Below are 25,044 nucleotides of genomic sequence, written 5' to 3'. Positions count from 1 at the left end.
CCGGCCAGCAGTCTCACGCTCTGAGTGAAACCCCCAACCGCAGGGAAAAGTTGCAGCGTTGGAATTGAGTCTCGCTCCGTCCCCGTGCGCGGCTTTTGCAAGGCGCTGGGGCGGCCCGAGATTCCGCTTTGGCCCACACAAAGGCCCCTGACTCTGCCCCTCTGTGCGATAACATGGGCGCGCACTGCCGAGGCACTCAGAGGAATCGCTCACTCCTTATCTGCGCGCGCAAACCAGGATATGAGGTCGGCCGCGTTTCCCTCTGAGTGAAACACCCTCCAGCACGGAAAATCTCCACCGTTGGAATTAGTTCTCACTCCCTCCCGTGCGTGGCTTTCCCAGGGCGCTGGGGCTGCCCAGAGACTCTGCCCTCGGCCCACAGAAAGGCCTCTGACCCTGCCTCTCCGTGGGGCAACACGGGCACCCACTCTCGGGGCCTAGGAAGAAATCTCTCGCCCACTAACTGCGCACCAACCAGGAGACCGGGTAAAATGGCCACGCCGCTTGTCTTTCTTTGTTTGGGTTTGGCGCAAGTGTTAGCTTGTATTGCCCGGGTTGCCACAGGATCAGATTTTCCTCAGCTTGGATCTCCGTGCCACAGCCTGGTTCGGCCGTTTCTGTCGCGGCCTGGATCTATTCACCCCCTTTGCCCGCCTCAGTTTCTATATTCACAGTTACCAGAGAAAGCCGCCCTGTTTAGGTTAGTGAGGAAGGCAGAGCATTTCTTACTCCCTATTTCCTTCGGGGTTTGGTAATATATTTAGCCAATTTTTCACTCAATCATACCTTTGGGTGTATTGCGAAGCATCTGGAAGCTCCAAGTATAGGTTTTTCTGTTTCTGGTTGAAGATCTTGTTGAGTTTTGGGGGAGATTTATCGGTATCGCTTCCTACCCCGCCATTACTCTGACGTCATCTCCTGTCTTCTTTTTCAAAGCTATTTTTGCTATTGTTGATTCTTTGTATTTCCATATACTTTTCTGAATTAGTTTGCCAATTTTCGATCCAAAAAGTCTGTTGAGATTTGAATTGAGATTATGCTGAACTATAAGTAAACTTGAGAATTGAAAACTTAACAATATTGGAGTCTTTCGATTCATGCACATGGTATAACCCTCAGTTAAGTCTTTTTCTTTTTAAAATTTTTTATTAATTTTAATTTATTGTGTTAACATGAATTCAAGTGTCCCACTCAATATAATTTCCTCATCCCCACCCCCTTGTCCCCCATTGCCTGCCCCTCCCCCTTCCCTTTGGGATTTGCTGTCCTGTTATCTGTATCTATGTGCTATGCTTATATAATTTCACTAATCCCTTCACCTTCTCTGATCTCATCCCCTCATGCCCCTTCCTCTGACAGCTGTCCCTCTACTCTCTGTGACCCCGCCTGTGCCTCTATTCAGTTCACCATGTTCAGTAGATTCCACATTTATGTGAGGTCATATGATACTTGTCTTTCTCTGCCCTGCTTATTTCACTTAGCATAATAATCCCCAAGTCCATCCATGCCATCGCAAAAGGTAAGATTTCCTTCTTTTTCACAGCCACGTAGTATTCCATTGTGCAAATGCACCACAGCTTTTTTTTTTTTTTTTTTCTTACCAAATGTATATTTAATCTTCAAGTCTTTTTATCTCAGGGAAGATTCTTGTTTGGGGGAGAGGTTAGGGTGATGAATGGGAAGAAAAAAGAAAGATGGAATTAAGAATGAACTTTAGTCTGACCTGTGGTGGCGAAGAGTTGACCTGGAATGCTGAGGTCTCTGGTTTGAAACCCTGGGCTTGGCTGGTCAAGGCACATGCAGGAAGCAACTGCTGCAAGTTGATGCCTCCTGCCCTTTCCCTCCCCCCTTTCTCTCTCTCTGTCTTTAAAGATCCATAAATAAATTTTTTTTTAAAAGGAACGAACTTTATTCCTGGGAGATTCACTTATCCCCTCCTAAATCTCTACTTTCCAGCATATGATTCTTTGATAGTTAACCCAGAGTTGAAATAAAGTTGAACAGGACTGCCACCACATCAGTACCAAAGCCTCCACAGATGGTGAATTCTGAGATGGTCTCTCAGACCGTGTGTGTGCACGCACACATGCATGTTTCGCCCCCAGAAACATTCATTTAAATAAAACGTTTAAAACTTCAATCATCAGTTAAAGGGAGACCAAAGAACTTTAATTTCCAACCCAATACCTCCAGTCTTTCTATGTCTTAGGAGAAGAAAAAATATATATAAATAAAAATTACTGCACTAAAGATTTAATCCAAGATAACATTGTTTCAGGTTATATTGCTTTAAAAAAGTCTCTTAACCTGATAATTTGACAATCTCATTAACTTTGCCAGATAGGGAGATAGACGTGGACTGACTTGACAGAAAAAACAAATTAGTGGCAGTCTATACGGCTCCAGACTACTTAGAAGACTAAGATTCCCAGAAATGTTGGAGAATAAAAGTGGGGTTGGTTTAGTGAACTGAGGGTGCAAGGGATCCTAGCGGCCTGACCTCTCTACATAAATTGATGGGTGTAGGGGGGTGCAGCCTGAAAACGCTGAGCAGGAGTAGCTGTGCAGACCTTTCCCTAGCCCCAGCCCTGAACTGGCTGAAGGGATTTGGGATTTTTTGGAGACACTAGGGCCTTGGGGCCTAAGTTTGGCTCCCAGCTGCTGCCACCGCTGCCACCATTACAGCATTCAGCTCCAGCACCCAGATCCAGATCTGAGCCCCAACTACTAACAGAAGTGAATGACAACCTACTTGTCTCACTCACCTGCTCCAGGCCTTTTCAGTCACTGATTATACCCTTTTCTCCACAACATACACTCATCTATTTAGGCATTGGGATGAGAAGGAGTTTTCTTCTGTTTATATTGTTTCAACTACCTGAAATTTAAAAAAACTTAAGTGGAGCAAAATATGAATCAGGGATCTTCCAAACTGGGGGTGATGGCTATACTCTTCTATTGTCCATTCTGGCTGAGTCAGGGTATCAGAAACTTCTCTGAAGAGCCAGTGGACAGAAGGGGCAATATAATCAAGGCAAAAAAAAATTTTTTATTTTAAAAACAAGTTTGTGGGTTTTTCTTTTTGTATTCAATTCAATACATTGTCATTCAGACATCACAATACTATACACAGATAGACATTCTTAAAAGCCTATTTCTGATGAACATTTCAAAAGAACACTGTTTTGTAATGTGCCAGTGGGAGAAGGCAAGGAGGCCCCCTAGCACCAAGTTGGCCTTTGAGGAGGGAAATGTTAGGCAGCATCTACATTAGCTGGCTATATGGGGGCCATTATTTTGGCCTGCTGAAGAAAACTGCTTTCCTCTGGACAATCTGTACAAGTGAAAGTGTGAGGTCTCTGTCCTCGACTATTGCTTATTTATTTATTTATTTATTTTTTACATAGACAAAAAGTGAGTCAGAGAGAGGGATAGACAGACAGGAACGGAGAGAGATGAGAAGCATCAATCATTAGTTTTTTATTGCGCATTGCAACACCTTAGTTGTTCATTGATTGCTTTCTCATATGTGCCTTGACCGCGGGCCTTCAGCAGACTGAGTAACCCCTTGCTGGAGCCAGCAATCTTGGGTTCAAGCTGGTGGGCTTTTTCCTCAAACCAGATGAGCCCGCGTTCAAGCTGGCGACCTCGGGGTCTAGAACCCGGGTCCTCTGCATCCCAGTCCGATGCTCTATCCATTGCGCCACCTCCTGGTCAGGCAACTATTGCTTATTGATGTGATGGAGAAGTGACTGGAAATGGACTCTGGTGGGAGAACCACTCTCTATCCCTTGGTCTTTTGTAAAAAAGAAAGAGAGAGAGAGAGAGAGAAAGAAAGGAAGAAAGAAAGGAAGGAAGGAAAAGAAAGAAGAGAGGGAAAAAAGAAAGAAAGAGAGAAAGAAAAAGAAAGAGATAAGAAAGAAAGATCTGTATCTTTGTCTGACCTTATCTCCAGGAGGGAGAGAGAGAAAGTGAGAGGGAAAGGAGAACAAGAACAAGGACAAAAAGAGGAGAAGGAGGAGATAAAAAGTATTTAGAAGCAAAAAAATTAAAAAAGTATTTAGAAGCATGGTTGAGCTTCTTCTGTTCTTGGATTTCTGCGTGATGGCTGGGAGAGCAGAACAGAGGAGGCAGTAGAGCCGAAGGCAGCTCCTGAGAAATTCAGTTTCTTGTTTGAGGTGCGTGGACAGGTGGCTCCTAGGCCAATTCCAGCTTTTGTTGAAACAGATAGGAAAGAAAGAAAACCTATACACTGCCTGTAATCCAATAACGATGCCAGATCCCTAATAATTATCGTTAATATTAATACGACTTTTAAAATATGCATAGAAAGTCTTAACTGGAAATTCTTGCCTAAGTAAGGAGTGCAGGAGGGACAAGGGAGCAGGGGAAGAACTAGGCTCCCAGGTTCTGTACAGAGGCTGAGGACACACTCACAGGAGGGCCGTCTAACTGCCCTGGAAAGGGAGGAGGCGAGAAAGGGAGGAGGTGAGAATGGGGTCATTAGGGGTTCCACAACCTGGCTTTGGTTGGAATGATGGGGCTTTTTGCTGCCACTCGGCTTTCTGGCATGGAGAGGGGTGAGTGTGAGGGGGAGTAAGGGCCTGTGGACTTGCTCCCACAGCCCACCAGAGCCCACCTCCAAAGCTGTTGAGGTCCTGGAGGCCCCATTTGGATGGGAGTGAGGGTTGAGGATAGGGCGGGGAGTAGAGGGCGGCAGAGCACGCCCTTGGATACTCTCTGTCTCCCGGCTGAGGGCGGTTCCTCTTTCTTGTTAACATTGAATATTCGAGGGTTCGGTTATGGTACAAAGTGGCAACATAAATAGAGGCGTAAAGTGGCCCGGTAGACTGTCAGGTGGAGTGGAGCTGAGGTGTTTTCGATTTGCTGACCACTTTCTTCTCTTTGACTCGCCGGTTCTGGAACCAGATGGTGACCTGGCGCTTCGAGAGGTTCGTGGTGGCGGAGATGTGCCAGCGCTTCTTTTTGGTGATGAATTTACTGGCAGCGTACTCCTTCTCCAGCTCCTTCAACTGCACCTTCGTGTAGGGAACGCGTTTCTTGCGCCCGCGCCTGTAGCTGCTCACCTCGGGCTGTACGGGAACCACATCTGGAAAGGGAGACTTTCAGATGTGGGCGGACTGCGACTGCTCCTTGGAGCAGTACACCTGACTGTCCCAGCCGTTGGAGAGAGCCCAGTGCTTGTAGCCTTCGACGGAAATGAGCGCATCGTGTCGCGGCTCTGGGTGCCCGCTGATACCAGGCACTACCGACACGTCCAGGTAGCCGGGCATCGCTTGGTAGGAGCTGGCGAAGCTGGGATAGAAGGCGAACTCCTTGGCTCTGGAGGACAAGTCGTCACCGGGCAGGGCGCCCTACGGCTCCGGATACTTATCGCCCGGGTGGTAGGCGCAAGGCTTTTGCTGCAGGTTCACATTGTGTGACAGGCGGCAGCCGTAGTAGCTACCACCAAACGGATAGCCATACCCCAGGGTGGCGCTGGACGAGGTGGGGGGAGCCTGCGGAGGGGCGCACTGGCGCACCGCCTCCGGGGTGGGGATGTCCGTGTAGACGGCGCCCTGAGGGGCTCCCAGGGGAGCCGGTGGGCGGCCCAGCACAGGGTGTGGGAGCAGGTTGCGGCAGTGGCTGGCCAGGCAGCTGCTGCCCAGCCCGTCCATGCTCGGGGCTTTGGCGGGGCTGGCTCCGCTGCAGCCGCCCCCTGCTCCGCCAGTGCTGCCGCCTCCCCCGCCCCCGCTGCTGCCGCTCTCAGCCACGCTGTCTTCATAGACGTACAGAAGGCTCTCCGGCCAGCGCGGATGCAGGAGCAGCGAAGTCGTCTGCACCACAGCTTTTTTTTTTTTTTTTTTTTTAATAAATTTTTATTAATGGTAATGGGATGACATTAATAAATCAGGGTACATATATTCAAAGAAAACATGTCTAGGTTATTTTGTCATTAAATTATGTTGCGTACCCCTCGCCCAAAGTCAGATTGTCCTCCGCCACCCTCTATCTAGTTCTCTGTGCCCCTCCCCCTCCCCCTAACTCTCTCCCTCCCTCCCTCCCTATGTCCTCCCTCCCCCCACCCCTGGTAACCACCACACTCTTGTCCATGTCTCTTAGTCTCATTTTTATGTTCCACCAATGTATGGAATCATGTAGTTCTTGTTTTTTTCTGATTTACTTATTTCACTCCTTATAATGTTATCAAGATCCCACCATTTTGCTGTAAATGATCTGATGTCATCATTTCTTATGGCTGAGTAGTATTCCATAGTGTATATGTGCCACATCTTCTTTATCCAGTCATCTATTGAAGGGCTTTTTGGTTGTTTCCATGTCTTGGCCACTGTGAACAGTGCTGCAATGAACATGAGGCTGCATGTGTCTTCACGTATCAATGTTTCTGAGGTTTTGGGGTATATACCCAGTAGAGGGATTGCTGGGTCATAAGGTAGTTCTATTTGCAGTTTTTTGAGGAACCACCATACTTTCCTCCATAATGGTTGTACTACTTTACAGTCCCACCAACAGTGAATGAGGGTTCCTTTTTCTCCACAGCCTCTCCAACATTTGCTATTACCCGTCTTGTTGATAATAGCTAATCTAACAGGAGTGAGGTGGTATCTCATTGTAGTTTTGATTTGCATTTCTCTAATAACTAATGAAGCTGAGCATCTTTTCATATATCTGTTGGCCATTTGTATCTCTTACTGGGAGAAGTGTCTGTTCATGTCTTCTTCCCATTTTTTTATTGGATTGTTTGTTTGTTTGTTTGTTGTTGAGTTTTATGAGTTCTTTGTAAATTTTGGATATTAGGCCCTTATCTGAGCTGTTGTTTGAAAATATTTCCCATTTAGTTGGCTGTCTGTTTATTTTGTTATCAGTTTCTCTTGCTGAGCAAAAACTTTTTATTCTGATGTAGTCCCATTCATTTATCTTTGCCTTCACTTCTCTTGCCATTGGAGTCAAGTTCATAAAATGTTCTTTAAAACCCAGGTCCATGAGTTTAGTACCTATGTCTTCTTCTATGGACTTTATTGTTTCAGGTCTTATATTTAGGTCTTTGATCCATTTTGAATTAATTTTAGTACACAGGGACAGGCTGTAGTCGAGTTTCATTCTTTTGCATGTGGCTTTCCAGTTTTCCCAACACCATTTGTTGAAGAGGCTTTCTTTTCTCCATTGTGTGTTGTTGGCCCCTTTATCAAAGATTATTTGACCATATATATGTGGTTTTATTTCTGGGCTTTCTATTCTGTTCCATTGGTCTGAGTGTCTATTTTTCTGCCAATACCATGCTGTTTTGATTATCGTGGCCCTATAATATAGTTTAAAGTCAGGTATTGTAATGCCCCCAGCTTCATTCTTTTTCCTTAGGATTGTTTTGGCTATTCGGGGTTTTTTATAGTTCCATATAAATCTGATGATTTTTTGTTCCATTTCTTTAAAAAATCTCATAGGGATTTTGATGGGAATTGCATTAAATTTGTATATTGCTTTGGGTAATATGGCCATTTTGATTATATTTATTCTTCCTATCCAAGAACAAGGAATATTTTTCCATCTCATTGTATCTTTTTCGATTTCCGTTAACAATGCTTTGTAATTTTCATTATATAGGTCCTTTACGTTCTTTGTTATGTTTATTCCTAGGTATTTTATTTTTTTTGTTGCAATCATAAAGGGAATTATTTTTTTGAGTTCGTTTTCTAATATTTCATTGTTGGCATATAGAAAGGCTATGGACTTTTGTATGTTAATTTTGTATCCTGCGACCTTACTGTATTGGTTTATTGTTTCTAATAATCTTTTTGTGGAGTCCTTCGGGTTTTCGATGTATAGGATCATATCATCAGCAAAAAGTGATACCTTTACTTCTTCTTTTCCGATATGGATGCCTTTTATTTCTTTGTCTTGTCTGATTGCTCTGGCCAGAACTTCTAGCACCACGTTGAATAAGAGTGGAGAGAGTGGACAACCCTGTCTTGTTCCTGATTTAAGGTAGAAAGTCCTCAGTTTTATGCCGTTTAATATGATGTTGGCTGATGGTTTATCATATATGGCCTTTATCATGTTGAGATATTTTCCTTCTATACCCATTTTGTTGAGAGTCTTAAACATAAAATTGTGTTGTATTTTATCAAAAGCCTTTTCTGCATCTATTGATAAGATCATGTGGTTTTTGTTCTTTGTTTTGTTGATATGGTGTATTACGTTAACCGTTTTGCATATGTTGAACCATCCTTGAGATTCTGGGATGAATCCCACTTGATCATGATGTATTATTTTTTTAATATGTTGTTGTATTCGGTTTGCCAGTATTTTGTTTAGTATTTTAGCATCTGTATTCATTAGAGATATTGGTCTGTAGTTTTCTTTCTTTGTGCCATCCTTGCCAGGTTTTGGTATGAGGGTTATGTTGGCCTCATAAAATGTGTTTGGAAGTATTGCTTCTTCTTCAATTTTTTGGAAGACTTTGAGTAGAATAGGAACCAAGTCTTCTTTGAATGTTTGATAGAATTCACTAGTATAACCGTCTGGGCCTGGACTTTTATTTTTTGGGGAGGTTTTTAATAGTTTTTTCTATTTCCTCCCTGCTGATTGGTCTGTTTAGGCTTTCTGCTTCTTCATGACTCAGTCTAGGAAGGTTGTATTGTTCTAGGAATTTATCCATTTCTTCTAGATTGTTGTATTTGGTGGCATATAATTTTTCATAGTATTCTACAATAATTCTTTGTATATCTATGATGTCTGTGGTGATCTCTCCTCTTTCATTTTGGATTTTATTTATTTGAGTCCTGTGTCTTTTTTCCTTGGTGAGTCTTGCCAAGGGTTTGTCAATTTTGTTGATCTTTTCAAAGAACCAGCTCCTTGTTTTATTGATTTTTTCTATAGTTTTTCTGTTCTCTATTTCATTTATTTCTGCTCTGATTTTTATTATCTCCTTTCTTTGGCTGGTTTTGGGTTGTCTTTGTTCTTCTTTTTCTAGTTCCTTAAGGTGTGAAGTTAAGTTGCACCACAGCTTTTTAATCTACTCATCTACTGATGGACACTTGGGCTGTTTCCAGATGTTGGCTATTGTGAACAATGCTGCCATAAACATGGAAACGCATATCTTCTTTTGAATCAGTGATTTGGTGTTCTTAGGATATATTCCTAAAAGTGGGATAGCTGTAACCCTCAGTTAAGTCTTTAACATCTCTCAATGTTTACAGTTTTTACTATAAAGGACTTTACACTATTTGTCAGATTTATTCTTAAGTATTTCCTATTTCTTTCTCTACTGTAAATAGTGTTTATTTTAATTTCCAATTGCTGCTACTATATAAAAATATAATTTATTTTTGTATATTGAAGGGTATCTTGCAAGCGTTATCATTTATTTGTTTTAGTATTTATTCATTTATTTGTTTTTAATAGCTTTCTTACAGATTCCATCAAATTGTATAATAGACAGTAATGTCTCCAAACAAGAATGGTTTTAATATTTCTTTTCCAATCTAGATTTTCTTTTATTGCTTTGTTTTTTATTATTTAATTTTATCTTTCACAGCTTTTTTGAGGTATAATTGATATATTTAAATGCACACATATATAATAAATATAATTTGATGTGTTTGGGCATATGCAGACATCCATGAAATTGTCAAAACAGTCAAGGCTAAAGACATATCCACTGTTTCTAAACATTTTCTTTCTTCCTTTCTTCTTTTTTCTTTCTTTGTGTTTGTGTGTGTGATAAAAACATTTAACATGAGATCTACTCTGTTAAAATTTTAAGTGCACAATATTGTATTGTTCACTATAGGTGCTATGTTGTATAGGTGATCTTTAGGATTAATTCATTTTGGACTAAACTTTATACAAATGAACTACAGCTCCCATATCCCCTCTCCCCAATCCCTGGTAATTATCATTCCATTCTCTGCTTCTATGAGTTTGACTATTTTAGCCTTGTTGCACTACCTAGAACCTTTAGTACAATGTTGAACAGAAGTGGTAAGAGAAAATCTTGGTCATGATTCTAGGAGGAAGTCATTCAGTCTTTTACTATTTAATGTGCTATTAGTTAAATGTTTTTATAGATGTACTTTATCAGGTTAAGGGTGTTTCCTTCTATTCCAAATCAGCTGATAGTTTTTATTAGGTATGCATGTTGCATTTTATCAAATGCTTCTTCTGCATCTATTGATATCACTAAATTGTTTTATTTTTTTGTTAATATGGTAAATTACACTGTTTTTTAATGTTAAATTAACCTTGCATTCATGGGATAAACTTTAATTAGTCATGGTATATATTATTCTTATACAATAATATATTGATGAATTTAATTTGCCAAATTTGTCTTTAAAAATTTTGTATTAATGTTCATAAAAAATTTATCTCTGAAGTTTTCTTAAAATATTTTTGTCTGGTTTTGCTTTCATGACATGCCACAATTATTTTATGTGCACTTTTATTTTTATTCAATTCAAAATATTTTCTAAGTATCTATTTGATTTCTCCTTAGACCCTGGTGTTACATAAAAGTATGCTGTTTAGTTTCTAAAAATTTTAGGATTCTCCAAGGACCTTTCTGTTATTGATTTCTAATTTAATTTTATTGTGGTCAGAGAACATATGTTGTATAAATTGAATCTTTTTCAGTTTATTGTGACTTACTTTAAGATCCAGAATATGGTCTATCGTGATATTTTTTATTGAAAAGGATGTGAATTCCACTCTTCCATTACTGAGTGGGTGTTTCATGAAGATTTCTTAGATCAAATTTGTTAATAGTGTTGTTCAAATCTTCCATACCTTTACTGATTTTATGTCTACTTGTTCTATCAATTACTGAGAAGAGATAATTACAATATTGGACTATGACTCTGAACTTGTTTATTTCATCTATCAGTTTTTCTTCATGTAGTTTGAGGCTCTGTTATCAGGTATATACAATTTTAGGATTGTTATGTACTTTTCATGACTTGATGTCTTTATCATTATAACATGGCCTTTATTTCTGGTAATATTTTATACTCTAAAATCTAATTTATTAATATAGACATATATGCTTTATTTTTATTAGTTTCAACATACATGTCTTTTTCATCTTTTTATTTGTAATATGTGTCTATTTTTTTCTTTTAATTTTCTTTAGAAAATTAATAGGGTGACATTGGTCAACTAGAGTACATAGGTTTCAGGTAAACATTTCTATAGCATTTGAACTGTTAATTATGTTGTACCCATTACCCAAAGTCAAATCATTTTCCATCACCTTATACATATTTGTCTGACTTTACACCCTTCCCCCCCACGTTCTCCTGCATCTCCCTCCCCCAAATCCCCCTTCTTCTGGTAACCACTTCACTTTTATCTGTGTCCATGAGTCTCAGTTCTATATCCCACCTATGTGTGAAATCATACAGTTCTTAGCTCTTTCTGATTTACTTATTTTACTCAGTATAATGTTCTCAAGGTCCATCCATGTTGTTGTAAATGTCACTATGTCATCGTTTCTTATGGCTGAGTAGTATTCCGTTGTATATATGTACCATATCTTCTTTATCCAGTCCTCTATCAAGGAACACTTTGGTTGTTTCCATGCCTTGGCCACTGTGAATAATGCTGCAATGAACATGGGGGTGCATGTGTCTTTATGTACCAGTGATTTTGTATTTTGGGGGTAGATACCCAGTAGAGGGATTGTGGGTCATATGGTAATTCTATTCTTAATTTTTGAGGAATCACCATTCTTTCTTACATAATGGTTGTACTTATTTGCATTCCTACCAGCAGTGAATAAGAGTTCCTTTTTCTCCACAGCCTCTCCAACACTTATTATAACCTGTCTTGTTGATAATAGCCAATCTAACAGGTGTGAGGTGATATCTCACTGTAGTTTTGATTTGCATTTCTCGAATAACTAGTGAGGATGAACATTTTTTTGTTTATCTGATGGACATTTGTATGTCCTCTTAGGAGAAATGTTTTTTCAGGTCTTCTCCTCATTTTTTAATTGAATTGTTTGCTTATTTGTTGCTGAGCTTTGTGAATTCTTTGTATATTTTAGATATTAGCCCCTTATTGGAGCTGTGGTTTGCAAATATTCTCTCCCATTTAATTTGCTGCCTATTTGTTTTGTTGTCAGCTTCTTTTGCCATGCAGAAGCTTCTTAGTTTGATATAGTCCCATTCATTTATTTTTACTTTTACTTCCCTTGCCTTTCGGGTCAAATTCATAAATTGTTCTCTACGGCCAAGGTCCATGAGTTTAATACCTATGTTTTCTTCTCTGTAATTTATTGTTTCAGATCTTATAGTTAGGTCTTTGATCCATTTGGAGTTCATTTTTGTGCAGGGGGACAAACTTTAGTCAAGTTTTATTCTTCTGCATGTAGCTTTCCAATTTTTCCAGCACCAGTTATTGGAGAGACTTTCTTTTCTCCATTGTGTGCTGTTGGCTCCTTTGTCAGAGGTGATTTGTCCTTATATATGTGGTTTTCTTTCTGGGCTTTCAGTTCTGTTCCATTGGTCTGTATGTCTGTTTTTCTGTTAATACCATGCTGTTTTGATTATCATGGTTCTGTAGTATAATTTGAAGTAAAGTAGTATGATACCTCCAGATTCTTTTTTTTTTCCTTAGGATTTCTTTGGTTATTCGGAGAATTTTATGGTTCTATACAAACCTGGTAAATTTTTTTTCTATTTTTTAAAAAAATGACACTGGGATTTTGATGGGGATTGCATTAAATTTGTATATTGCTTTGGGTAATATGGCCATTTTAACTATGTTGATTCTTCCAATACATGAACATAAAATATTTTTACATTTCATTGTGTCTTTTTCAATTTCTTTCAATAATGTTTTATACTTTTTAGCATATAGATCCTTCACATCCTTTGTTAAGTTTATTCCTAGGTATTTTATTTTCTGCTGCAACTGTAAAAAGATTTTTTTTAGTTCATTATCTGAAGTTTTATCATTGGCATATGGAAAATCAATAGACTTTTCTATATTGATTTTGTTGCCTGCAACTTTACTGTATTGGTTTATTCTTTCTAATAGTCTTTTGGTGAAGTCTGGGGTTTTCTTTATAGAGGATCATGTCATCTGCAAAAAGTAATACCTTTACTTTTTCTTTCCTGATATGGATGCCTTTTACTTCTTTTTCTTGCCTGATTGTTCTGACTAAAACTTCCAGAACTATGTTGAAAAAGGAGTGGAAAGAGTAGGCAGCCTTTTCTCATTCCTGATTTTAGAGGAAAAGCCTTCATTTTTTTCACCATTTAGTATAATATTAGCTGATGGTTGGTCATATATAGCCTTTATTATGTTGAGGTACTTTTCTTGTATTCCAATTTTATTGAGTGTTTTAAATATGAAAGTATGTTGTATCCTATTGAATGCCTCTTCTGCATCTATTGATAGGATCGTATGGTTTTTGTTCTTTGATTTGTTGATGTGGTGTATTACATTGGTCAACTTTTATATGTTGAACTATCCTTGTGCTCCTGGAATGAATCTCACTTGATCATAATGTATTATTTTTTTAATGTGTTGTATTCAATTTGCTACTATTTTGTTCAGGATTTTTGCATCTGTATTCATTAGAGACGTTGGTCTGTAGTTTTCTTTTTTGTGTTGTCCTGCCAGGTTTTGATATGAGGGTTATTTGGCCCATAAAATGTGTTAGGAAGTATTGCTTCTTCTATTTTTTGGAAGACTTTGAGAAGGATAGGTACCAAATCTTTGAATGTTTGGTAGAATTTACTAGTGTAGCCATCTGGTCCCAAACTTTTATTTGTTGGGTGGTTTTTGATAGTTGTTTCTATTTCCTCCTATTTTATAGGTCTGTTAAGGTTTTTATTTGGTGGTATTCCATACTTCTTTCCCCTATTTCTTCTTTTTTTAATCTGTGTGCTTCTGTACTGGCTTTTTCATTGGTGGTTACCATTAGGTTATTAAGAGAAAAATGTTTGTATGTACAAGAGTCTTGTCTTAAGAGTGCTCCTGCACTCCATCCTCCTTTGCTACTGCAGATCTTTATCCTCTCCACTTTTATGTTATTGTTGTCACAGATTATCTTTGTTTCTATTGTGACTTTGTTGGAGCTTTTACTTGCAGTTTTAATTTGCTTTGTTCTTTGTATCTGATCGAATAACTCCCTTGAGTATTTCCTACAGTGGGGTTTTTTTGGTGATAAATTCCCTCAGCTTCTGTATGTCTGTAAAAGTTTTTATTTCTCCTTCATATTTTTGAAGGATAACTTTGATGGATATAGTATTCTTGGCTGGTAATTCTACTCTTTCAGTACTTTGAATGTTTGGGTCCACCCTCTTCTGGCTTGTAGAGTTTCTTCCAAGAAGGCTGATGATAACCTAATGGGCTTTCCATATGTTATGGTCTTCCTTTCCCTAGTTTTCTTGAGGATTTTTTCTTTTTCATTGATTTTTGACAATCATCACAATGTGCCTTGGAGTATATTTGTTTAAGGCATGGTAACTTAACATTCTCTTTGCTTCTTGGATTCAGAACTCTAACTCTTTCCATAGGCTTAAGAAATTCACATCAATTGTTTGTTTGAATAGGTTTTCTATTCCCTTATCCTTCTCTTCTTCTTCTGATATACCAGTTACTCTTATATTGCTTTTTTTTTGATGAAGTCAGACAATCCTTGTAGAGTTCTCAGTTGTTTTATGAATCTTTCTCCTCTTCTCTCTCTAGCATCTCTAGTTGCCTATCTTCAATGTGACTTATTTTTTCCTCTATCTGACATGTCCTTTTCCTTTTAGCAAAACTTGCTACCTCAGTTTTCAGTTCATGTATTGAGTTCTGTGTCTCTGTTTTTAAAGTTTTAATCTCCTTGGTTTTTGTTTTGTTTTCTGAGCTCTTTAAATTGCCTATTGGTTTCTTTTCAAATCTCATTGAGTATTTTCAGAACTTCAATTTTTGAATTCTCTATCATTTAAAGCCAATGTTTCCAAGTGATTGAGATTTTTTTTCTAGAGACTTTTTATTTTCTTTCTGAAGTACATCTCTGTCTTGTGTAGCCATGGTATTTAATTTCTTCTTCCTTAATGGCATTTGAGAGTGGTGTTGTTAAGAATCTTAACAAAATGAAATTAAAAAAAATAAAATATTTTTAAAAGATACAATAAAAATATAAATTTTTAAATATTATGACAAGTAAAGAAGAAAAACCACAGGAAAAAATTTTTTTTAAATCAAAAACAGAACACTCAGAAAAAAATAAGAATATAATATATAAAAATTAAAATGAAATACAAAAGAAAAAATATGAAAGAAAAAAATGAAGAAAAATTAAAATTTGGTTTTGAGAGGTTTCTTATAATAAGTGTCATTCTATTACAAATTTTAGCTCTGTGAAGTTTCTGGGCTATCCTCCACTGAGATGCTGGAGGTGTGATGCTGTCACAGTGATGTAGGCAGGACCACAGTCATGTTAGGGGGTATGTTGTGAGGTCTTTATGGCTTTGGCTTACAGCTTCAGCTTTATGGTTTTATGGCTCTAGTAATGGTGATCTCAGACTTCCAGGCACACTTACATCTCAAAAGACCTGAGGACCAGATGTGAAGCACCTCCATTTCTCAGGGGAGGAAGTAGCTTTAGATAGCTAGCTGTGTGGTTTGTCTCTGCCACTCTGGGTACCCTGAGGTGAGGGCGGCAGGATATGGGAGGCTGGGGGCCGCACTTGAGCTTTCTCTGTCTTTGCCAAGTGCAGGTTGCAGGCAGACCGTGGGAACACTGGCTGTGACCCTGCACTCTGTCACTTTGGTTTATCTCCCCCTCTTCCCCACTGTCTCACTGCTCCTTCTGGCAGAAGGAGACTCAATCATTCCAAGTTTCTCTCTCCTCACCCCTCAGACAAAATCCAAACAGCCTGAGCTTCTGTCTTCTCTCTAGTCTGGCAGAGAAAAAAATACCCAGTCACTCGGTTTGTCTCCTCCCCAAAGCCAACTGCAAATGTGTTTTTTCTTCTGCCCCCCTTTTCACCTCGTCCCACTTTTAGTCCATTCTGTGTATAGATCTTTCAGGCACACCTGTGAGTCTTGCTGGAGTTTCTTCACTATGTTATGGTTGTTCAATTTGTTGAAATTTCCAGGGGAGGGATCAGGAGTATCTCTCATGCTGCCAATTTTAGGGCATCATCTTCTTTTGTCTATTATTTTAAAAATATATTTTTTGAGGGCATTCTATGGTTAGATCATGTTTTTTATTCAGTCTTAAAATTTCTTCCTTTTAATTGGGATGTTTAAATTATTTATATTTAATGTGATTATTAATATGACCACATTTCAATTTTGCTATTTGTTTTTATTTTTCCTATATTTCTTTTGTTTCTTTCCCTTTTTTTCTGCACACTGAGAAGAAAAGAGTCATATTTCACAGTCAGACTGACCTGAGCTTGATCAACTATTTTCCAGTTGCTAGACATTAGATAGATCATTTCATTTCTGTCAGCCTCCATTTCCTTAAAAAAAAATTGCAGACAATAATGACTATGTTATAGAGTGTACATGATAATTAAATAAACAAATGTATGGAAAGCATCAAATAGACATGTAACAGATACTAAAAAAAATGATAGCTTAGCCATTTGTCCTCCAATCCCTGCAGCTTCCTCCTTCAGAGCACATCTGATGTCAAATCAGTCTTGGAATGGCTGCCATGTAGACCTTTGTCAACTCCTTCATTTTGCTGATGGGAAGTGAGAAGTCTACACACCACATAGCCAAAAGGTCATCCTTAGAGAAATAGCATGTTAAGTTGAAAATGTTTCAATCAGACAGTTCTGATTGAAACAAAACATGTTGACATTTGTTAGCTGCAGAATCTCAAACAAATCATCCAATCAGGCTGAGCATCAGTCTCCCCATCTATAACTGAGGGTAATACCTTTACTTCACATGACTGTTCTATGGTGGAATGAGATCCCAGAATCAAGAATTGCACCACCACGTGCTCAAGAAATATTAGCTCCTGTCACTTTTAGCTTTCTTTCTCTTCCTTGTTCACAGGAACAAAGTCAGGAGTTATTCTTCCCCCACCAGGAAATCCAAAGCACTTTTCATTCCCTTCTAGTGGAATTCTCATGCTCTGCCTCCTGTGACCTTTATTTCTGAGAAAATTCTGCCTTACTTCTAGACAGGGAGCTGCCTGAAAGACAGAGACTGTGACTCATCTTTTTCTTCCCCAGACTGCCCAGTTCACATTAGGTACATAGTAAATGTGCACTGAATACAGGGATGAATGCATAACTAAATGAATGACATTGTCATTACATCAGAAGCCATGAGTGAGAGAAAATTAATTTGCCAATGAAATTATTACATTGTGTACCCAATCTTGCAAAACAATGAGGCACAACTTGTAGGAGTTTCAAACACTTTTTTCAGAAATTTAATTGCCAGTTAATTTTCCTGCAATAACCTCTATGAGCTAAAGGAAACAAAATGCAGCTCTGCAAACCTCATTAGGCTCTGCCTGGAACTTCAGTGGTTTTTCCCAAGTTAAAAGCCTGCAAGTGGCCATAAATAGTCATGAGCAGGATACCTTTACCCTGTGACTCCCACGCCTCACATCCCACCAAGACTCCCACCTGTGACTACAGAAGTGGAGAATACCTGGGTTGAGTCATTTCACAATCATTCTCTCACTGTGTTTTCTTGTACTCAGAGCTCAATCTGTGATGAGAGTTGAGGCTTAGTTGGTGACCTTGATCAGAACATAGTTTGGGGCCATCCATAGCCACAGCTATGGTAACACATCTTTATAGCTATGACTGAAATGAGAGGTGGACACAGTTGTGACACAAACACCTGAAGTATCTGCTGTACTCACAATCAATAATTATTGAATTAGATTAAATAAATGTTATGTTTCCTCAGAGTCTCTACATGAGCTGGGACATGGGTTGGAGAGGGACGTCATCTGCCCTGATGAGGACAGCTCAGAATTCAGCCATATCACACAGAGCTACATCTTGCCCTGACCCATTTAAGGAACATCTTGGCTAAGGAGCTGGATTTGTCACCTTCTGTTGCACAGTTGTCTACATAGAGGTCACAGAGCCCAGACAGACCACCTGGAGACGTGTCTATCAGCCCGATTTTGTCAGCTCTAGTAGCTGTCACCTGCTTCGGTATCGTAGCTAAGTGGGTCAGCATTTGCCGACCACTCTGTGGACTAACAGTGTGTGAAGTAGCTATCTCACAGTGGGAGGTGGGGGGCACTGTGATTCAAGTCTGGCAAAGCAGTGAGCCCACTCTATAGAGCAGCAGTTAGACTCTGAGGGTGTTAAATCTCAGTCACTACCTTTTCTGGCCCTCAGGAATTTTTGCATTGGTTTGTCCCCTGCTCAGTCTCCCTTTTCTGTTTCCTCCAGTGTCCCACCTGAAGGACACCTTTGAAATGAGGGATGCGACATAATGAAGCTACATATAAAATTAATCAAGTATGACACAAGAATTGATGTGGAATGCAGTCTCATTGGCATATTATTCACCTCCTCGGAATAGAGTTATTTGTTTACTGTTTGCAGAATTTGTGAAGGACACAGGCAAGGAGCAACACCAGAGGTTACTTTTCAGAATGAGGAGTGGAGAGATAGAAAACAATTATGAAGGATGGTGCAACCAATATTTAAGTGCTTTAAGATCCTTGGGGGGTAATTTTTCTTGTTTTGGTCTAGTTATAAGAAGTATCTAAAGATAGCTTTGAAGAACTAATGGCTCTGTATTAGAGTAGAAATCATTCATTTATTTTTTCATTTATTAGTCATTTGATACTATTTACTGAGTACCTATTCTGTGCATGACCCTCTACTAGACACAGAAACAGGCTAACAAAAACAATGGTAGTTGTTGCAATAGTAACAGCGGGTGTTGTTTTTAGCTAACATTTACTGAAGATTTACCATGTGCTGAACACTTTGTAACATTATCTTATTTAATTTCACATAACCTAGGAGGTAGTAACTATTAGTTTCCTCATTTCAAGTTGAGGAAACTGAGAGTGAAACAATGAAAGAACTTGCTCAAAGTTAAGCAAGTAGTAAGTAGGTAAGTTCATGGCACAAGCAAGATCATTCAGATCTTCCCTCCCTACCATTTGAGTTGTAAACATTGGTTGGAATTTACTTACACCCCCCCCCCAGACAATATCTAGACAAGAACTCAAGGCTCTTCTGTCTCTTTACTGAGCTATTCTTTTTTTTATGTCAACCTTTTAATATTCCCCACATTGTGCCAATAAATTCTCTGTGGCTTAAGTTATTTCAAATTGGCTCTGTTGCTTGCAATCAAAGAGCCATAACTGGTACAGATAGTGAGCTCTCTATCAGAGGAGCAGAGGTTGTATGAATGTGGTAGCCTATGAGGAAAGGATCTACATAAGAAGTGATATGACAGATTGTATTTTTCAAAGATGGCTGAAAGCATATCTGCTGTTCTTGAACCTCATCACATCCCGATTGAGTGGTAGGGTCAGTGTCTCCTCCCCTTGAACCTGGGCAGATCTCTGTGAGTGCCTCAGCCAATAGAGCATAACAGTAACTTTATGTGGTCTTCAAGGTTAGGTCACCAAGTGCCATGCACTCTGCCTTCCTATCATGGGACAATTATTCTAGAAACCTAGTCACCATGCTATGTGTAATCTCAAACCTGCCTTTATGGCAGGGGTCCCCAAACTTTTTACACAGGGGGCCAGTTCACTGTCCCTCAGACCGTTGGAGGGCTGAACTATAAAAAAAAAAACTATGAACAAATCCCTATGCACACTGCACATATCTTATTTAAAGTAAAAAAACAAAACGGGAACAAATACAATATTTCAAATAAAGAACAAGTAAATTTAAATCAACAAACTGACCAGTATTTCAATGGAAACTATGCTTCTTTAACTGACCATCAATGAAAGAGGTGCCCCTACCAGAAGTGCAGTGGGGGCCGGATAAGTGGCCTCGGGGGCCGCATGCGGGCCCGCAGGCCGTAGTTTAGGGACCCCTGCTTTATGAAGAAACAACATGAGGAAGCCAAGTACAGGTGTTCTGGTACATAGCTCAGATGACAGCCAGCATCAACCTTGAATATGAGTGGGACATCTCCAGATATTCAGCCCCAACCATCAAATGACTACTCCCTCCCTCCTACCCCCACCACTAGCAGCCTTCAAGTCGGCTGGATTGAGGTCCCAAACATTATGGGCAGAAACACTCTACCCCTAATAGGTCCTGTCCAAATTCTTAACCCACAGAATCTGTAAGCACTATGAAATGGTTGCAATACACCACTCAGTTCTGAAGCAATAGCAACTAAAACAAGAAGACCTTTAAGGTCATGTTCAACCTGGAAACTCTTAGCTTAGTCACTTCCCACAAGAACTGCTCTCCACACCCATACATATACCAGGTCAGGCTGCTCATGCCTAATGACCTTTCCACTCTAGGAAAGTGAGCTTCAGAGGCTGTACTCTGAGTGATGCCCCAAGTCCAGGATCAGAAAAAACACTAAACCCACATGTTCAGCAGACTACCCATTTTCTGAGAAGTTTCAGGTCCTGATTGGAGAGAAACACTTCTGGGCAAGTATCCCATTTAGAAACCAAAAGAACACGAGGAGAATCATAAATGCCTCTGAAGGGTGCATCCTATTTGTCATTCAAGGAAGGACTGTTTGTATCTAAGGAACATCAAACAAACCAGCGGAGCCTCCTTTGTGGGGCAGGGAGAGAGGGAGCAGGGGAAATAAACAGGGTACACCAACAATGATAGCATCAGAGAGTTATCTAGAGAGAAACAAAATGTCCTGAGCCAGCTGAGAATTTCATTAAAGTAAGTCTTTGTTCAAAGTAATGCTCATTCTTGTCACCATGGCAATCAGGCTATCTCTCTCCTGAAAATGCAGTGGCATTCAAGCTGGGACAAGGACAATTGAGACTCTATCTCCGTCGAGTGTGTGCTCCTACGTGCACACACAGGTCTCCATCCCCAGCTCTGTCATAGCGTCCTCGTCTTTGTGTTGTAGCTGGTAGGACCACCTCCTGAGGCTGTCAGGGTGCCTGAGCTCAAATTTGGTGTGGCCTCGAAAATTACTCACCCTCTCCTAGGCCTCAATGTTCTCATCTGTAAAAAAAAAAAGGAAAAAATGGATCATAATAGTAACTATCTGGTGGGGTTGTTGTGAGGTTTAATGAAATGTTAGCTCAGTCCTTGATACTAAGAGAATTTCTATTTCATTTATTTATTCTTATTGTTGTATTATTCTATTCTATAGTATTGTTACATTTATTATTAGTATTTCTTATTGTCATTATTACTGAGTGCTTTTCTAGGGTGTGTAGGTTCCTTGGTTGACAGGGGCTGGCATACCTGTGTGTATGTACCTTTCCACATCTGCATGACTATCTTTACTTTGTTACTCACCCCCCAGGCCCCCAGCCATTCCTTCTCCATCTGTGTCTGCAGTGTGATCCTTTACTCCTCCCTGGAGAAAGAGAGCAGGAAACCATTGCAATGCCTTAGAAGAGGTAGGAAAAATATGAGCCTGGTGGATTTATGATAGGCCTGGTAATTAACATCAACTTCAGTAATTAACAACCTCAAAATTGCAGTGATTTGACAAAACATAGTTTTGTGCCTTGTTCATGTCATAGCCTGAAGCAAGCAAGAAAATTGCCCTTGGGGGCTTTCTTCCAAGTAGAAACTCAGGGATCCAGGCTCTCGCCATCTTATAAAATCACCACCCTGGAGGGCTGGAAGGTTGTGTGGGATGTTTTTAACCCAGTCATGGGAAAGGCTTAGGTCTGCCCACAATCCATTGGTCAGAACTCAGTGTGTGATAAACAGTAACACTGCTTTTGCCACAAAGAATAAATTCTGACCTCACATTAAAAAAATAAAGTGTTACTGTCTTTCTATAAAAAAAACAGTATAGGGTCTATTAGAACTCAGACTCAGTGTATTTCCTATGCTCTTATTCCTGGGGGTGGGGTGGTACTAAAGACCTATTTTCAACTCATTCTCTTCTCTCCATTGCACCCGAGTCCAGGCCACTATCCCCTCTTCCCAGTATCTGCCCCTGTTCTTGCCTTCTTTTTCCCAGGCTGCTGAATGAAGCCAGGTGGGCTGTTCCAAAATGAAAATTGGAATAATTGTGTTTAGAAATAGAGTCAAAACCCCCTGAGTTTACAAGGCCTTCTCACCTCTCTCTCTAGCTTCACCTCTCTCTACGCTGGGTCTCAATTAGATCTTCCAATGGTTCCTCAAATTCACCATGTTATTCTCATCTCTGAGTACCCTATCTGCCTGAAGTATACATACTCCACCTCTGGCTCTTCTAGCTGTACAATTTCTACCTATCATTCAAGTCCCCACATGAAATTTAATCCTCACCCCCACAGTGGTTTAGGTTTCCTCCTCCTCACTCCCTCAGTACCCTACCTTAAACCTCATCACTCTTCATTGCTGTTATCAGAATTTCCACTAAATTCCAGGCTCCAAGAGGGCAGGGATCATATCTGTAGTCCATTCAAAGTTATCTCCCCAGCAGCAACCACTGGGCCTCACACACAGTGAATATGCAATAAATAGTTGGTGAGTTAATGGTATTAGAGCATTCAATTATGCTCTTTGTGTGTGTGTGTGTGTGTGTTTGTGTGTGTGTGTGTGTGTGTGTGTGACAGAGACAGAGAGAGGGACAGATGGACAGAAAGGAAGAGAGATGAGAAGCATCAATCATCAGTTTCTCATTGCGACACCTTAGTTGTTCACTGATTGCTTTCTCATATGTGCTTTGACTGGGGGGCTACAGCATAGCGAGTGACCCCTTGCTCAAGCCAGTGACCTTGGGCTCAAGCCAGAGACCATGAGGTCATGTCTATGACCCCACGCTCAAGCTGTTGAACCTGTACTCAAGCCAGATGAGCCTGCGCTCAAGCTGGCAACCTCAGGGTTTCGAACATAAGTCCTCTGCGTCCCAGTCTGACGCTCTGTCCACTGCACCACCCTCTGGTCAAGCATCAACCATGTTCTCTTGTACCCATTTGTTTACTTTCCCTACTTGATAAAAACTCTTCAAAGCCTCTTATGCATTTCTGCTGCCTAAACCAGGACTTTGTATGCAAGAGAGAAAAATGAGGGAATGACTCATATTGACAAAAAAAAATCTTAATAAGTTATTTCTCATCTTCATCTGTCAACTTTGAAAACACATGAAACCAGTTGGTGTGTGAGCTGGAAATTAGCAGAGGTAACTTTGGGAGCCAGATTCAGTATGAGTTGAGTGGTGGGATCATTTCAGACTTTGAAATTGTCTGAGGCATCCCTGCGGAACCACTGTCTCATTAAATAGACCTGAGGGAGACCCAGGTATTTCCCTCTGAGGTACAAACCTCTGTGGGAGGTTAATTAGTCATAGCCTCCAATAATTGGCTTTTCTTCTCAGGACAGTGACATCTGAGAGCTGAATCAATCCAGGCTGCCTGGGAGTCGGCAGTAGACCCAAGCCCTCAGCATCCTTCTCGAGCTCCAAGGAGAGAGCCTGGGTGGGTGGGACAGAGGCCAAGAGCAAGCGTTTTCTTCAGCTCAGAGAAGGAAGGAAGACTGAGGTCTCACAGTACACTTTCCTAAGCATGAAGGGAAAGAAAGTCAAACAAAGCAATACACTGCCAACAGATGGTGAGCAAGATCAGTTGGGAAAATCTCATTGAGGGTTGAAAGGAAGAACTGCAGAGATACTTCTGTCAAGGATATGATGACTCCCACCTGCCCGGAATGTCAGTATTTTTCTAGTCTACAAAGCTTCATCCAAGGGAAGATCAAATGCACCATTCGTCTGAGCCAGCACGAGCATGTCTCAGAAGGCACTGGAATAAAAATGCTAAATAGAATCTTAATCTAGTCACCATTCAGGACCAGCTGTGGGGAGCAGGGGATGGGTATGCAGACACTGGTTTCATAGTGGCCACAATGGACCTGGGCCATGAGTTCTGACACTGGCAGAGGGTCATCAGCCTTTTCACAGGAGGCCTAGAGGGGCAAACTCTTAGGCAGACGTGAACCACATTGCATGTGCCACAAGGAGACAGCCACAAGCTACTTCTGCCTAGGGATGGGTTTTCAAAACCTCAGCCACACATGTGTCCCCAAGACATATTGACATCAGGTACTCATGACATGATACAGAGAGCTAGTCAAAACATCAGTGCTGTGGTATTCCTGAGAAAACATCAGCCAAACCCCGACTGAAGGGGCAGTCTATGAAGTGACTGACCCATGTTCTTTCAAAGTGTCAGGATGGTGAATGAGGAAGACTGAAAATGGTCACATATTGGAAAAGATTAAATAAGTAAGACTACTAAATGCATCGTGAGCTCCTGGAGCAGAGAAAAAGATATTAGTGGAGAAAATTTGCAAAATATGATTATAATCTGTAGATTAGTCAATACCATTGAATCCACATTAACTTTCTGGTTTCAGTAATGGTGCTAGGATTCTGTAAGATGCCAGCATGAGAGGAAGCTAGGTGAAGGGTATGTGAGACTGCTCCGCCCTACCTTCACAACTCTTCTGTAAGTCTAAAGTTATTTCCAAAAATGTAAAAGAATCTGACCACAAACTTACTGTTTTTAGCTGATTTTTTTTTCTGCTAGCACTCCCCCAGTTACTATGAAAATCAAACAAGACTCTACTGTAGAGTACTCAGTGTGGGGCTTGGTATGAAAGGGTGGTCTGCAATGTTCGGGTTATTTTTTAAATTCTGAGGCTGATACAATTGTTGAGGAACCCAGAGTGGCTGGGCACCTCCCAGGGGGTTTTTGCACTGGTGCTGAGGGGAAGGAAGTGGTGCTTCTTCTGATTGAAAAGTTAGTTCCTTTTTCACAAAGACTTTCACAATACTGTTTTAGGGATACGGGGTTTGTTTTATCTGTATTGAACTGTACCTATGATGTATTTTATTACTTTCCAAAAGAAGCACTTTTCTTTATGAGATAATTTTTTATTTTCAAAGGAAACTTGCAGTCATTACCAA

The 25,044-nt window shown here is 40.1% G+C and overlaps 1 pseudogene; it reads right to left on the bottom strand.

Moving 5' to 3' along the window:
• Positions 1-4,853: 4,853 nt before the first annotated feature.
• Positions 4,854-5,831, bottom strand: LOC136323499 (homeobox protein Hox-C13 pseudogene; annotated as a pseudogene).
• Positions 5,832-25,044: the final 19,213 nt, after the last annotated feature.

This window comes from Saccopteryx bilineata, chromosome 2, assembly GCF_036850765.1.
Source record: "Saccopteryx bilineata isolate mSacBil1 chromosome 2, mSacBil1_pri_phased_curated, whole genome shotgun sequence".
In the NCBI taxonomy this organism is placed as follows: domain Eukaryota; kingdom Metazoa; phylum Chordata; class Mammalia; order Chiroptera; family Emballonuridae; genus Saccopteryx; species Saccopteryx bilineata.
Note: the sequence above shows the minus strand (reverse complement) of the source record. Positions and strands in the feature narration are given on the sequence as shown.